This window comes from Canis lupus, chromosome 29 (genome assembly GCF_011100685.1).
Source record: "Canis lupus familiaris isolate Mischka breed German Shepherd chromosome 29, alternate assembly UU_Cfam_GSD_1.0, whole genome shotgun sequence".
Lineage (NCBI taxonomy): Eukaryota > Metazoa > Chordata > Mammalia > Carnivora > Canidae > Canis > Canis lupus.
In genome coordinates, this window is record NC_049250.1 from 30,370,169 (window position 1) to 30,384,470 (window position 14,302).

The following is a 14,302-nucleotide window of genomic DNA, read 5'->3' on the forward strand; positions in this document are numbered from 1 at the left end:
TGTTAAATAAGTATTTTCCAAAGTATGAGACAATATACTGATATTATTGGGCATTATATGGAAAATAAACTTACTGTTATTATATTTTGGGAAGATCACTTGTTATTGCAAAGTTTCTCATTAAATATGATATCATGTTTATGTTAAACATGATTAAACATGATATATATTTTTGAGATGGTAAAATTATAGCCCAAACTCTCAAAGCCTTTATTTAGTTTAGATCCTTTCCTCATCTTCTCAAACCATGCAGTATTTCTAAGCACAAAGAGACTGCATGACAAAATAAAAAACCTTTGAAATTTATTATCATTTATAAAATCTATAGCTAACTTATAATCTGGGAAGCTGGTGTGTAAATTAGTATAACCTATTGTCAAAAATAAAAACATGATAATTAAGATTAATCAATATCAATACTGTCCAACAGAACTTTTGCCAATGATGGAAATGCCATTCACTTACGATGGTTTGATCTAGGACTTTTGGACTTTACAATGGTACAAAACCAAAATGAGCTCATTAGAAACTGTACTTCAGATTTTAAATTTTGATCTTTTCCCAGGCTAGCCATGTGCAGTAGGATTCTGGGCAATGTCAGCAAGTCAAACTTCCCAGTCAGCCACAGGACCATGAGGTTAAATAACTAATACACTTACAACCATTCTATTTTTCTGTATTCATACAACCATTCTATTTTTCACTTTCAGTACAGTATTTGATAAATTTCATGGGCTATTCAACAGTTTATTATAAAACAGGCTTTGTGTTAGATGATTTTGCCCAACTGAAGATAATGCAAGTACGTTGCATATTTCAGGTAGGCCGGCCTAAGCTTTAATGTATTAAATGCATTTTCAACTTATTATGGGTTTATTGGGATGTAATTCCAACATAAGTCAAGGAAGTTCTATATTGTGACTGAGGAACTAATTTTTAAATTGTATTATTTTAAAACAATTTAAATATAAGTAGCCACATGAGGCTAGTAGCTACTTTTGTGGCTACTTGGTCAAAATATTTTAATTTGAACAACAATTTTTACTCCATTTAAAATAGCATATAACTATGAAGGAAAACATTGTTTACAATTATACTGGCACACAAGTGTGAGGTGAGGGAAGGAAACTTCAAGCAGACTCTTGGCTGAGCACAGAGTCCAAATTGAGGATCGATCTCATGACCCATGAGATCATGCCCTGAGCCAAAATTCATTTTATGAATTCATAAAATCAACAGACTGCAAGCATCAGTATGAAACCAATACTATTCAGACTCTTACTTTTATTTATTTATTTTTTTAGACTCTTACTTTTAAATATCACTGTATAATCTTATAGAAAAAATAAATGACAATAATCTTTACATTTGACTTGAAATTCCTAGTAATTACTTAAAAATCTCAAGAATCAACCATTTCTAGTATTTGCCCGGCATATAGTAGGCAGTTCAATCAATATACAGGTTTCCCCTGCTCTTTGAAAGTAGAGAGTTCCTATGAAAACTTTTGTAAGCCAAAATGGCAGAAAGCAAAGAAACCACCACTGTTAATGTATATAGAAAAGTTTCTGAGTACTTGATGTGCTCAGGAGCTTCTGCATGTAGTGAAGTATGACTTGTAAAACTTTGTGTAAAGAGTACAACAAAAGCTTTCAGATATCTTGGTCTTCCTGAACTCACAATCAACCTTAGACCAATTTACTTTAGTGGGGATAAACTGCTAATATTGCTCTTATTAAGCCTTAAAATATAATCCTCCAGCTAAACCATTTTCTGGTCATTGGCAGGAAGGCCTGGGAATATTTCCTGCCTTCTGTTTCCATTGTGAGGATTCCCCCCATCTTTCTCCCCACAGGGGTCCATCTGTCTTGTTTAATAACAACAGTATTAAAGGAGGAAAGAAAACCTATTCGGAGCCAATCAAGTTCTCTTTGTGGGGTTGTGAATGACCAAGTAAACCATTTCAAAATAGATAGCTATATTAACTGGTTTTATTTACTCATCTTCCTCTTGGTCTTCAAGCCATTCTAATTACATTTTATCCCTCCCGTTTCTCTACTTAATCATTTCTGATAACAAGAAGTATTTTATGAAAGCTAACTTGACAGTTTTTATTCTCCAGTTTACTTGGTCTCTGAAAACTATTTCACATGATCACTCACTTACTATGTTTACCACTCTTCTACCTCCCTGCCCATGACATGGCCCTCCTGTTTTCAGCCTAATTTTTGTTCACTCTCAATCTCCTTTCACCATCATCTTCCTTTAATTTTTGTATAAATTGTTGCCTCGGTCTTGTTTTTTCTTTTCACTCTATATTTTCTCCTTAAGTATTTTTCCGATTTCATGTGATGTCACGTATTGCCATATGAAGATAATTCTCATGTTTATATTTTCAGCTTGATTTCTTCCCTAATATACAGACATGTAAACTAGCTTCTCAGGTAGTATTTTGAATACGATGACTGACAAACACCTTGTAATCAAAAGTTCCTAGAAAAATTCATATTTCTTCCCAAGCACATATTTTTACTTGTGTTTTCTTTCTTTTTTTTTCTTAACATTTTATTTATTTATTCATGAGAGACACAGAGAGAGAGATACAGAGAGAGAAGCAGGCTCCACTCAGGTAGCCCAATGTGGGACTCGATCCCAGAACTTCACACCCCTGGGCCGAAGGCAGGCACTAAACCACTGAGCCATCCAGGGATCCTCTGTGCTTTCTAATCCTGTGAATGCAACCACTATTTGTCTATTCATTCAAGGCAAAGAGTAAAAAGTTACCCTTCATACCTTCTGTACTCACCACTCTCCATTTTCAATCTCTGACAGTTTTACCTCTATTCCATTCACTTTACATTTTCTGTGATATGACCTTATTTTAAAATTTCATCACTATTTTTCCAGATAGATCCAGTAGCCTCTTACCAACTTCCTACATTAAGACATGGTTCCCTTCAATCTTTTTGTCATTTAATATGCAGACTAATTTTTGAAATTGCACATCTAATCATGTTACCTGTTTTAAGCATTAAGTAGTTTTCAGTAGCTATAAGGGGATCCAAATATCTATTATATGAAAGTTCTGCAGAATGTGGTCATTACATTCTTACTTAGGGTTATTTTGCATTGTTAGGCTTTTAAGCAGACCATATAACCCATTCTGGGTCATGTTCTAGAGGAATTGTTAACACTGTATTTGTACTCCCTGGTATATTTCCTAAACAAAGAGTACATGTATTCTGAGAATATCTTGTTCAAGATTGTGGCTAGGAAATAGAGGGATAAGTCATTGAAATCACTTCCTTCTTTCTTTTATTTATTAAAGATTTTTTATTTATTTGAGAGAGAGCACACAAGTGTGAGGTGAGTGAGGGAATCTTCAAGCAGACTCTTGGCTGAGCACAGAGTCCAAATTGAGGATCGATCTCATGACCCATGAGATCATGCCCTGAGCCAAAATCAAGAGTCAGAGGCTGAACCAACTGAGTCACCCAGGTACTCCCAAATCAGTTAGTTGGCCTTTTTTTGTTTGTTTGTTAGTTTAGGAACTCTGAAGTTGAATTCCAAGTTTGATGATCTGCCTATGTCTCTGCCTCTCTCTCTCTCTTTCTGTGTCTCATGAATAAATAAACATAAATAAAATATTAAAAAATAAATACATGTTTTTATATGAATATCATATATTTTGCATGTATATCATATCACTATTTTTTCTGAGAGTTAACATCATGATTCTAAATGATTTTTTAATAATTGAAATCATGACACATGGAACATTCATTTTTAAACTTCTACCTTAAGATAATATTTCCTAGTAATGTATCATATAATAAACTTACCAACTTCAGGCATTATAATACTAGAATACTGGCAGGAATTTCTAATGATATGTTTAAGAAAATTGATGCTATAAATATTATGTATTTAAACACTGAGATTATTGTTGTGTTGAGGTGAAATCATAAGCTATATGTGTATAAGAGAAATTATTGTGTTGAATGTGATATAATAAGCCCTTTTTAAAAAAGCTTAAATGTATGTCTTAAGCTATGCTGAAATCTGAGGATTGACTGGATTTTAACAGAAGGCAGGTTTTGATTTCCAAGAGCCCTTGGAAATTACACCCACCATGATCTAGATCTGATCTGTAGGTCTATAGGCTTTGGCACTAATTTTTTGTGGGGGAGGGGGCATTAATTGTTTTGACTACAACACAACCCTGGTTAAATCCAGCTAATAAACCTATTGTGTGCTCAAAGTGCCAGCTAAATGTGACTAGAGAAGATGATTAACTCCATGATTTTTAAAATCATGCCCACTAATTTTAAATGAGAGTGAACTTCTAATGCTGCTCAGAAACCATTGAATATATATCTGATATAACCTTTCTGCCCTGTTCCCGTGTCTTCTCACCACATCTCAAGTTCCTAACACCTCCTTCCTATCTTCAGTCCTACCTCTTAACTATGTTTCCTATTTCTCTGAGAAAAGAAGCAGCAATACAAAGTGATTCCATAGGCCACCATGACCAAGTAGCGTTTGTGACAGAGATCCTCCCTCCAGTTCATTGCTATATAAATGGCTTCAGCTTTCCTCTAAAACCAAGCCTTTGTGCATTACATATGTCTACTTTTACCTACTCAAGAATGTGGCTCCAACAATTCTTCTGTTATCTCCCAGCATCCTTCTTGGTTTATTTCTTTATCTCAATAACACATTTATTTGCAAATCCTATGAAAAAAATGCATTCAAATTAATCCAGAATTCAGCCCCTGCTCACCACTACCATGGCCACCACCCTGATGTAAGCTATTGTCATCATCTTTCATCTGCATGATAAAAAGCAATCTCCTTTCTTGTATTCCTGCTTGGGCCCTCATCAATTTAATCTCAAAACAGAGCCAGATTCTTTTAAAATGTAAGTCAAATCGTGTTAAACATGTTGGCAAAATCCTCTGATGGTTTTCTAACTCACTCAAAGAATCATCACAGTGGCTGATAATGCCCAACATTGTTTCCTTGTTAACTCTCCAAATTCATATCCTGTTATCTGTATTGTCTTCATGTTTTTTTTTTCATAATCATTAGCTTCTCTGTTGTTTCTGAAACATGCCAAGAATTCTTTCACCCCAAGGGCATTTGATTTGCTATTCTCTCTTTCTCTAAATCCCTTGACTTACTTTCTTACTTCCTTCAGGTCTTTGTATATATTTTATTATCTCAATGAGATCATTGTGCATTCCTCTTTAAAATTACAGCCTCTACTTTACTCCTTAATACTCAGTATCCCTTTACCTGCTTAATTATTCCCCTAGCAGTCATTGCCATCTACTGTAACTTGTATTTTACTTGTTTTTATATTGTCCATTTTCTTTAGAAAATAGATACAAAATTCAGCCAAGTCACTTAATCTTTAGTAGATCCCACCTTTTGCATTGTCCTGAGATGAGATAGGAACTTTTAATCTCTGCATTCGAAGTCAAATACAGCCTAAAATAAGAGCTACCCTGAGAACTAGAATTCTTGGCCATGGAAGTGATACTTGAACCTCAACCTTTCACTCTAAACTAAGTAAGAGTACCTTTCTTATGTCCTTCTCACAATAAACTTTCTTATTTGCAGTCTCAGATGACAAACTAGACATGGAAATATTATGCCTGGCTTTTGTCTCTAGGTACGCTCCTCCAGGCTAGACTAAGAAATACTGGTTGTAAAGGTAGTACTACTTTAGCTACAGTTGTATTTGTTTTAGAGATAATTAGTTTTCCATCTGGCATTTGAGAAAGTGTTACATTTGCTTTAGGGAGAAAACAAAGAAACTATCACAATTGTGTAACAAAGCAAATTCTTCCAATGTGCACAGTGTAGCAATGACATATAGCACTTACTGTATAGTGTCTTTGCAGTTAAAGTGATAAATGGGTAAACTAACTCCGTTTATATGTGCAAAGATCTGTGCAGAAAAATTTCAGTAAATAGCTATTACTGTAGTTGGCAACCTGCTTCATTGTGCATTAATTTACTATGCTTATCAATTGGGTGATCCTGAATTCAATTTGAAAACTAATTTAACATGTATGAATTTATAATGAGCAACTTAAAGTGGTAAGATGCTTACCTGTTTAGGTGGAAGTAAGAGCTCTAGGAAATTAAAGGCATAAATTCTAATCACATCTTTCAAGAATAAAATGCAGTATGGCTTGCAAAGTCATTAAGCCACACATATGCAAATGCACCAACAAATGTATGCAAGAAGGCTGTGATACTCATGGTACTCTTGTTAAAAATAAAGCTGTTAATAATTGCTTATGAAAAATGTATCTAGGATAGAATAGCAATAATGTTATCAAAGTTATTGAGAAACCCTTGTAGGAGGAAAAGGCTAGATAACAAAGACTGTCAGTGTTGGCAGATGGAACATTATTATATGCTGCAGTAGGTTTATCTTTCCTGCCTGTTTCATCATGTGGCATTTCAATAACTCACTACCAAAAGGAAGCTTTACTATGTATCTTCAGTCAGACATTCTCATAATAACTAGAGCAGTAAGTATGCACCCTAATGTTGAATCTAGCTTGTTCCAGCTGATATTTCAAAACAAGGTTCTTAGATATCCCCAAATGGAGGCAAACAAGAAAAGGTAATAAATCCATAACCATCACTTCTGTTTGAATAATCATGATACATTTTAGAGCCATTAGAAATACAGACAAGAAAGCTTTCTTTTTATGTTTCAGTTTCAGGTTTCAGAACTGCACAGCTAGTAATGCTTTGAAAGATTGTCACACAAATCCTCAGGTAATACAAAGAGTAAGCAAAGAGAAGTAGAAAAGAATGGTAAACTAACATAACAAAGAATATTGTTGTATATATTTTCCATTGCTCATTCATTTAGAGGTAATAGTTCTAGTACTCTCGACTAGGATAAATCTGAACTCTTCACCTGAAGTAAAGCACCAGGGACTTTCTCTGTTAAATTAATTTTCATTACTTATGGAGTAAAGAGAAGAGCTTTGAAACAGTTTAATAATAAAAGTTCAAATAAAAACATTATAATAAAAAATAATGTGAGATTTGGTGCTTTCGTATAAATACATTAGTACAGTATTGCCAGAACTGCACTTAGTGCATTTCAAACAATGAATAACCAACTATGTGACTCTCAATTTAATAATTGTACTCAAAACATATGAAGGGAGAGCTATGTATACTGGGATAAATCTAAGTCTTCCATTTATTTTTTAAACGCAATTTAAAAAATTAACATTCATTCCATACGTGGTTGGCAGTTTTGATGTTTGCTTTTCCAAAACTTCTGAACTTGAAAATATGGCCATGCTAAGTAAAACAATCAATAGCATATATTTCCATTTGGTTCAATTATTAAGTGCAAAATAGGGTAAGATCAGGATCCTGCATAATGTTAGATTAAATAATTAGAGAGTAAGTGGAAAATTAGACTTTAAAATTTTAATAAAAATTATCACATTGATTTTAATAATGAAGGCATTCCAAAATCTTAACAAATCTTCTTAATTATTTGACTTTTATTAAAAATTATTCTTACTCATTCAGTCACATAATTCAATTATTCCAAAATAATTTAATCTTCTTTTTTAGTGAAATGAAAATACCAGTCTGGTTTCTGAAAATCTTGCCTATTTAATTAACACTTTACTGTAGACAGACTGTTTTGTTATAGTCAGTAATAGCAAACTGTGAAGAGACATGAAGTCTGTTGCAATTTCAGAAGTCTAATCATGAATTATTGCAGGTTGCACAAAGACTAAGTCCTATAGTTGCATCATGATATTATTTCATGGGAAGAAGTGGCACTCTATGCAGCTAAGAAGTGGTCAGATTCTCCACAATTGGATAGATCTTCTTAAACTCAATATATCAAAAATTTTGTCATTAATCTTTTCCCATTGCAATTAAATATTTCTCCCCTGTCTGACTTCTTTTTGTCTCAGAAATCATTCATGTGCCTAAGTGAGAAAATCCTACTACTTCAACCTGCTATACATGGTCTTCCCATTCAAATCACCTCATTTTCCTTGTTTTTTTTTTTTAATATTTTCTTTATTTATTTGACAGAAAGTAAGTGAGAGAGCATAAGCAGAGGGAGTGGCAGAGGGAGAGGGAGAAGCAGATTCCCTGTTGAGTAGGAAGCCTGAAGAAGGGCTCAATCCCAGGACCCTGGGATCATGACCAAGCCAAAAGCAGACACCCAACCAACTGAGCCATCCAGGAACCCCTCATTTTCTTTCTAGTTTTTCTATTTCCCAGGTCTTTACATCCACTACATCTACTTTAGTTCAGGCCATTGACTGTCTCATCATTTCTTCTTTAGTTGCCTGTAGTGGCCACCTAAATGTTTTTATTTGCTTTTAATCTCTAACCAAAGTCAACTTTATAAAGCACAAATATGAGTGCTGCTCCTTTACTAATTAAAAATCTTTAATGGCTTTGCATTCAACATCAGGGTATAATCATAAGTCCCCAGGGTAAAACATAAGCAAATATTTACCTCATCCCTCATAGATCTCTGTTCTCATTAGTTGGCAGAATTGCTAGCCCCTAGACTTATACCTCCCAGACATGCTAAATTATTTGCAGTTGTCCAAATAACTTTCTTTATTCTGGGCCTTTATATCTGAAAGATTCTGAAAGATTTAAAATTTCATTTTATTAATATTTAATCTTTGTTTATACATCAATAGCTTTTCCAGGTAGCAGTTTTGTTGCCCCATCAAGAATGAATCAGAACCCTTTGGGAAGTTTGAATGTATGGAAATAAATAAATAAATAGTTTAAATATACCCATATATGACTTAACTTGTACTTGTGTTTTGATCCTTTTTTTTTCTTAAATTGTTTAACTCTTTAAATGAATAAATGTTGTGACTTTCCATTACCTAGCACATTACAGTTTCCTAATACCTGTTTAATGAACAACTTAGGGTAGTTTCATCCACTAATACTGGCAACCGTTTATTTATTATGCCTATTATGTATATTGCATCTAGCACTTTTAAGCCATCAGTCCATACATTAAGGTTTACATATGATTTGGCTTCATTTATCTTTTGTCAGTTACAACTCTTTGGTTTTAAAATTATTTTGCTCTTTTGATAGATGAGTAAAGGTTTAGAGAGTGTGCATAGTATACTGAAATTAGGGAGCCACTAAGTAACAAAATCAGGAGGTCCTTTAGGTTATATTATTTTAAATACTAAGTAATTTCTATTCTATCTCTAGTCCTCTTTATAGTCCCCTATTAAATTTGCAATGCAGAAGAGTTTAGCTACTTAAACAAGTTTGAATATTTTGAATTTGGGAAATATGTAGTTGGATGAATGAATGAGAAAATTCATAGCATCTAAATTAAATTCTGCTCATATATACTATTCATTATATCAGCTTTGGAGGAGATAATTCTATGGGCACCTGGCTGGCTCAGTTAGTAGAGTGTGTGACTCGATCTCAGGGTAGTGAGTTTAAGCCACGTGTTGGGTGTAGAGATTACTTAAAAAATAAAATCTTTAAAAAATAAAGAAGATAATTCTAAACAATTTCAGAATCATATATCATTATATAAAGTAGTAGCTACTGTTAGAATAAAAATTATTTCCAATGTGAGCTAGCTACTTCCATGTCAAAATTTCATAAGGTTGCAGATTTATTTTCATGGGGTAGCCAATTTATTTTGTTACAATTAATTGGGAATTACACGCAGGGATTGTTAAAAATTACAATGTCATCTTGTCAAAACAAATGAGGAAACAGATTAAACAAAAACATGTGTATTTTACTATATTTCCACTTTAATATAAAATATGCATTCAGATTTATATTTATGTGATCACATCTGCTTAAATACAGTTTGAATTTCACTTTTAATCTTTTATGTAAATGTTAATTTTAAAGTGTTTCAAGTGTGCATTTGCATAAAGTAATTAAACCCATGATAGGGAGAAAAGAAAAATAAAACAGGTTAAATAAACAGAACAGGAAATCTCTGCAGAATAGAATCACTACCTGACATTCAGAAATCATATTACAAACTAAGTTACCTGGTTAAGGCATCTGGATGATGTACTTCCTTCCAATTCTTCTATCTGCTCATAAAATTTAAGGATACTATCTAGCTGACAAAAATCACAGAGCTTAGATTTAGCTTACAAAAGCAAATGGTAATGATAAAATATAGCATGGAGATAGCGTGTTAAATAGAAACTAAATGCAAATGGAAAAACAAAACTATACCAAAGTTACAAATTTTCTCTTGATCCCCAAGAAATTATATTCCTCAATGCATACCTCTTAGAAAGCACAAATGCAAATAAGAAAATAATCTGATATTTGAATAAACACCACAAATGTAAGAGATGCTATGATATCTGAATACTTTAAGCTATTGTAGATTTGCTAATTTGTAATGCAAAGATCTCAATTAGATTTTTATACAATGAGTGTGAATTCAATAAAACCTCAAAATGTCTAGGACTGAGAAAATCTAGATAGAAGACCTCATCCTCTTCATGTACACACATACACACATACATACACACCCACACACACACACACACACACACACAAACCCATCACCACAACAAAGGATACAAGGAAATTCTGGAAGCATTGGATATGTCTATTCCCTTGGTTGTGGTGTGTTCTCACAGGTGTTTGCCACATGTGCAGTTCCTTGTATACTAATTATACTTCAATAATATTACTTAATTTTAGCAGAAAAAATGAAGTCCTTTAGAGATACAGATGTTCTTATATTTGTTCAGTAAAATGTGACTATCTACTTTGGGTAAGTCACTGTGCTGATTTTTATGGGTATGTGCTACAGCTCATGGATCTGCTTTATGATTAGCATTTCAATACGTATTTTAAGTATATATTCGAATATGCACCTCACTTTTTCCTTATGTGTATTCTTTCAGAGAATTATATCATAATACTATATCAAGTGTAGCTAACAAGGACAGAGCCTACATTAAATTTAGGGCAAAATGGCTTGATGTGAATTTGAAGGGTAATGTAGACACAGTAAAATGAAGTGTCAACAAAGTCAAGAAAAGAGTGCATATAGGGTGGTTGATAGTTACAAATGCGTGCGTGGAAATGAAGCAAGAGAAGGGGAGAGAAGAGATTCCTTAGATCACATAATTATTCAGGCGCAGATAATTTTGGAGTTGATGTTTCAGTACATAGATGGAAGACAAAAGGACAGTTTATTGGCTGTAAGGAAGTAGAGTTGACAGGAAAATATTAAGCTTTCAGTTTTTTGTTGATAGGAGGACCAGTGCAAACAATAAACTGACAAAGAGTGTAAATCCCCCAGTATTCTTTGGTTCTGTCTTCAGATTGGTAGTTTGATATCACCATTGTGGGAGTATTTATATCACAGAAATTTACAGATGCTATAAATCAGAACTTTTTGTGCTTTCCCTGGAGAGGCATTATTAAATTTTACCCCCGCACTGCTGATCATTCCTTTAATGATTTCATTGCTACATATGCAGCTGTGTGCACATGTGTGCAGTGTACATGTACAATCATTTTTGCCTATTTTTTAAGATTTTATTTATTTATTCATGAGAGACACACAGAGAGAGAGGCAGAGACATAGGCAGGGGGAGAAGCAGGTTCGTCACAGGGAGCCCAATGCCGGACTCAATCCTGGACCCGGGGATCAGGACCTGAGCCGAAGGCAGACGCTCAACCACTGACCCACCCAGGTGTCCCTTCCTCTAAACTTTCTAGTTGGGTTTTTCTTTCCAGTTTATCTCTTGACTCAGGCAGAAGGTTCTGAGAGCAAAGCACCTCCTGATGGGAACCAAAACTACCCCCTCAAACAATAAGGCCCATTCTGAGCCAGCAAGACTCTGCCCACAATTGACTCCAAGAAAATGATCCGTTTAACTTTCACTGCCTACTTGCACCCACCCACCCATCTTTGCCCCACATAATCCTATTGTCAACCTGTAAGTATTTTTTGACACTTTGGAGACAGTCTTTGAGACATTAGTCTGCTGTCTTCCAGATGTTGGCCTCACTGAAATAAATTCCTTTGTTTCACCTACACTTATTTCTCTCCCGGATTTGTCACCAGCAAGTGGCCTTGCCAGGTGCTCTTGCAGCCCTGCACCATGGCTACACTAAGACTCACAATTATCTAGAAAACAAATCATAAGACCATGGGTAGCCTTAAAATGATGAATTTAGAGCAGATGGCTTGCAAGTGGTCTTGCAACAGCTGAGTTGATGGTTTTTCATCAACCCTCAAATCCATTAAAAGCATATTGAAAATAGCCTATAGGCTGCATGCAGGCTATTGCATCTTTTCCGATATAAATCACCAGATTTAAAATAATATGAAACATAAGTTTTGCCTAATTTCCCTCTTGAGATTGGAAAGTATAATTGGCCAATTTATCACAAACATCAAGAGGACTGATTGACTAAAACAGCAACAACAACAAGAAAAACCAACCCTAGATCCATATATCTTTCTAAAAGAGATGGAAAGGGCTTCATTTTTATATCATCAAAGTATGTATATGGACAGGCAGGCTATAATCGCCCTATTGCTTTATGAAACTTGTCTAATTAAATTTTAGCCCTCTCACTTGAGGATAGAAGTTAATTTTTTGTTTGCTCATTATGCTTACATAGGTAGTAAATCGTCAAGCTAGCAGAATAACAAACCATTGGAAAATAGCTATTCTATTCTATTTACTGGATTAGAGCAAAACACTGTAAATACAATTAAATTGCTGTATATTTCAGGAGCTATTAATTATAAAGATAATAAAAATAATGCCACTCTCATGGTACTCCATGGATATGTACTGATTTATTTCTTGAGAAAACATTATGCTTTTATTGGACAAGATCACCCATGATCTTTGATTCGATAATAAGTAAGAATTGTCATCTAAATAATTTAATACACTATCTTCAAAATATATCCTACTCCTCAAGAATTCTTGCAAAAATGTACTGACACACATTTCAATTGTAAGATGCAATAGCATTTAATAAATTAATAAGTCTTAACAACAGAAACAACAAAAGTTATGTTAAGAAGACAGCAAAACTTTCTAGGAAATCTTCCTTTCCTCAATGGATGTATAATCATATTTTAAAGGAAAGAAGAAATATGTTCTCTTTTATTTCTACCTCTTGTCTTCCTTTTCCTTAAAACATGAAAATATAAGTTAGATATATCTGAACTTGACCTCACATCACATTTTGAGGAAAAGTTAAATGCTTGAAAAGAAAGATGACTTGTTGGACCTATCTGGCTTCTTTTTCCCTTTACTTTTTTTTTTTCTTTTTTGAGGGTGGGGCAAACTAGGGATTTTTATAGTTGTCATGCATATTTGTTTACATTTTTACCCATCCACTACCTTTGCTAAGAACTTTCTTTTCTTCAGAGAACATTAGTTATTCTTTCCTTTTCTCATTTCATACACACCCAGAAATGTGGAATAACCGTAAAATAATAATGAATTAGAAAGCTATCATTGGCCTGCAGTCACAGATCTATCTTAAAAAGATCCATATTATCTGGTAGGCTCCAATTAGGCATGAGATGCTAGATGTTTTCCATAGACTATGATTTATTTTTAACTTTGAGTCTTTGATCAGACTATAATTTTATCTTTGACTTTGAGTCTTTGATCTTAATATCATAAGGAAGCTGAGCACTAAAGTTTTAGGTAATATTTCATTTTCAAATGATCAATGAAATTATAAATGTAGTTTGTCTTATCAGAGGTTAAAAATCAAGGTAGTGATTTTTCATTTTGCTTACAACATATATAAAATAAAACTTTAAATTCTAACGCTCTCAGATCATTAGGTTCACATTAAATTAAATGACATGAATAACAAACAATAAGTTATTAAAAATCAACAAGTACTTGCCTTATTTTTGTTTTATGCTCACATCAAAATAAAGATGATTTTTATTAAACATGTTACGATTTTATGCTCTTTAAAAAAATCAAGTGACATTTTATAATACCAGTCATATGATAATTGGTTGATATGCAACATCACTTTTTATATTTGTATTATATTTAAGTACTTAGGAGGACTGATTATTTAGATAAATAATAAGGTGAAGCTGTATTTAAAATAAGATGCTGGTCATCTTATTTTATTCAAATAATTGTTTTCAAATTTCTTTGTACTCTAAAGATAATAGTTGTTAAATATTTCGCTTTGTTTCAGAAAGTCTCAACTCTGATATGCTAAAAACTTCCTGTGAGCATTA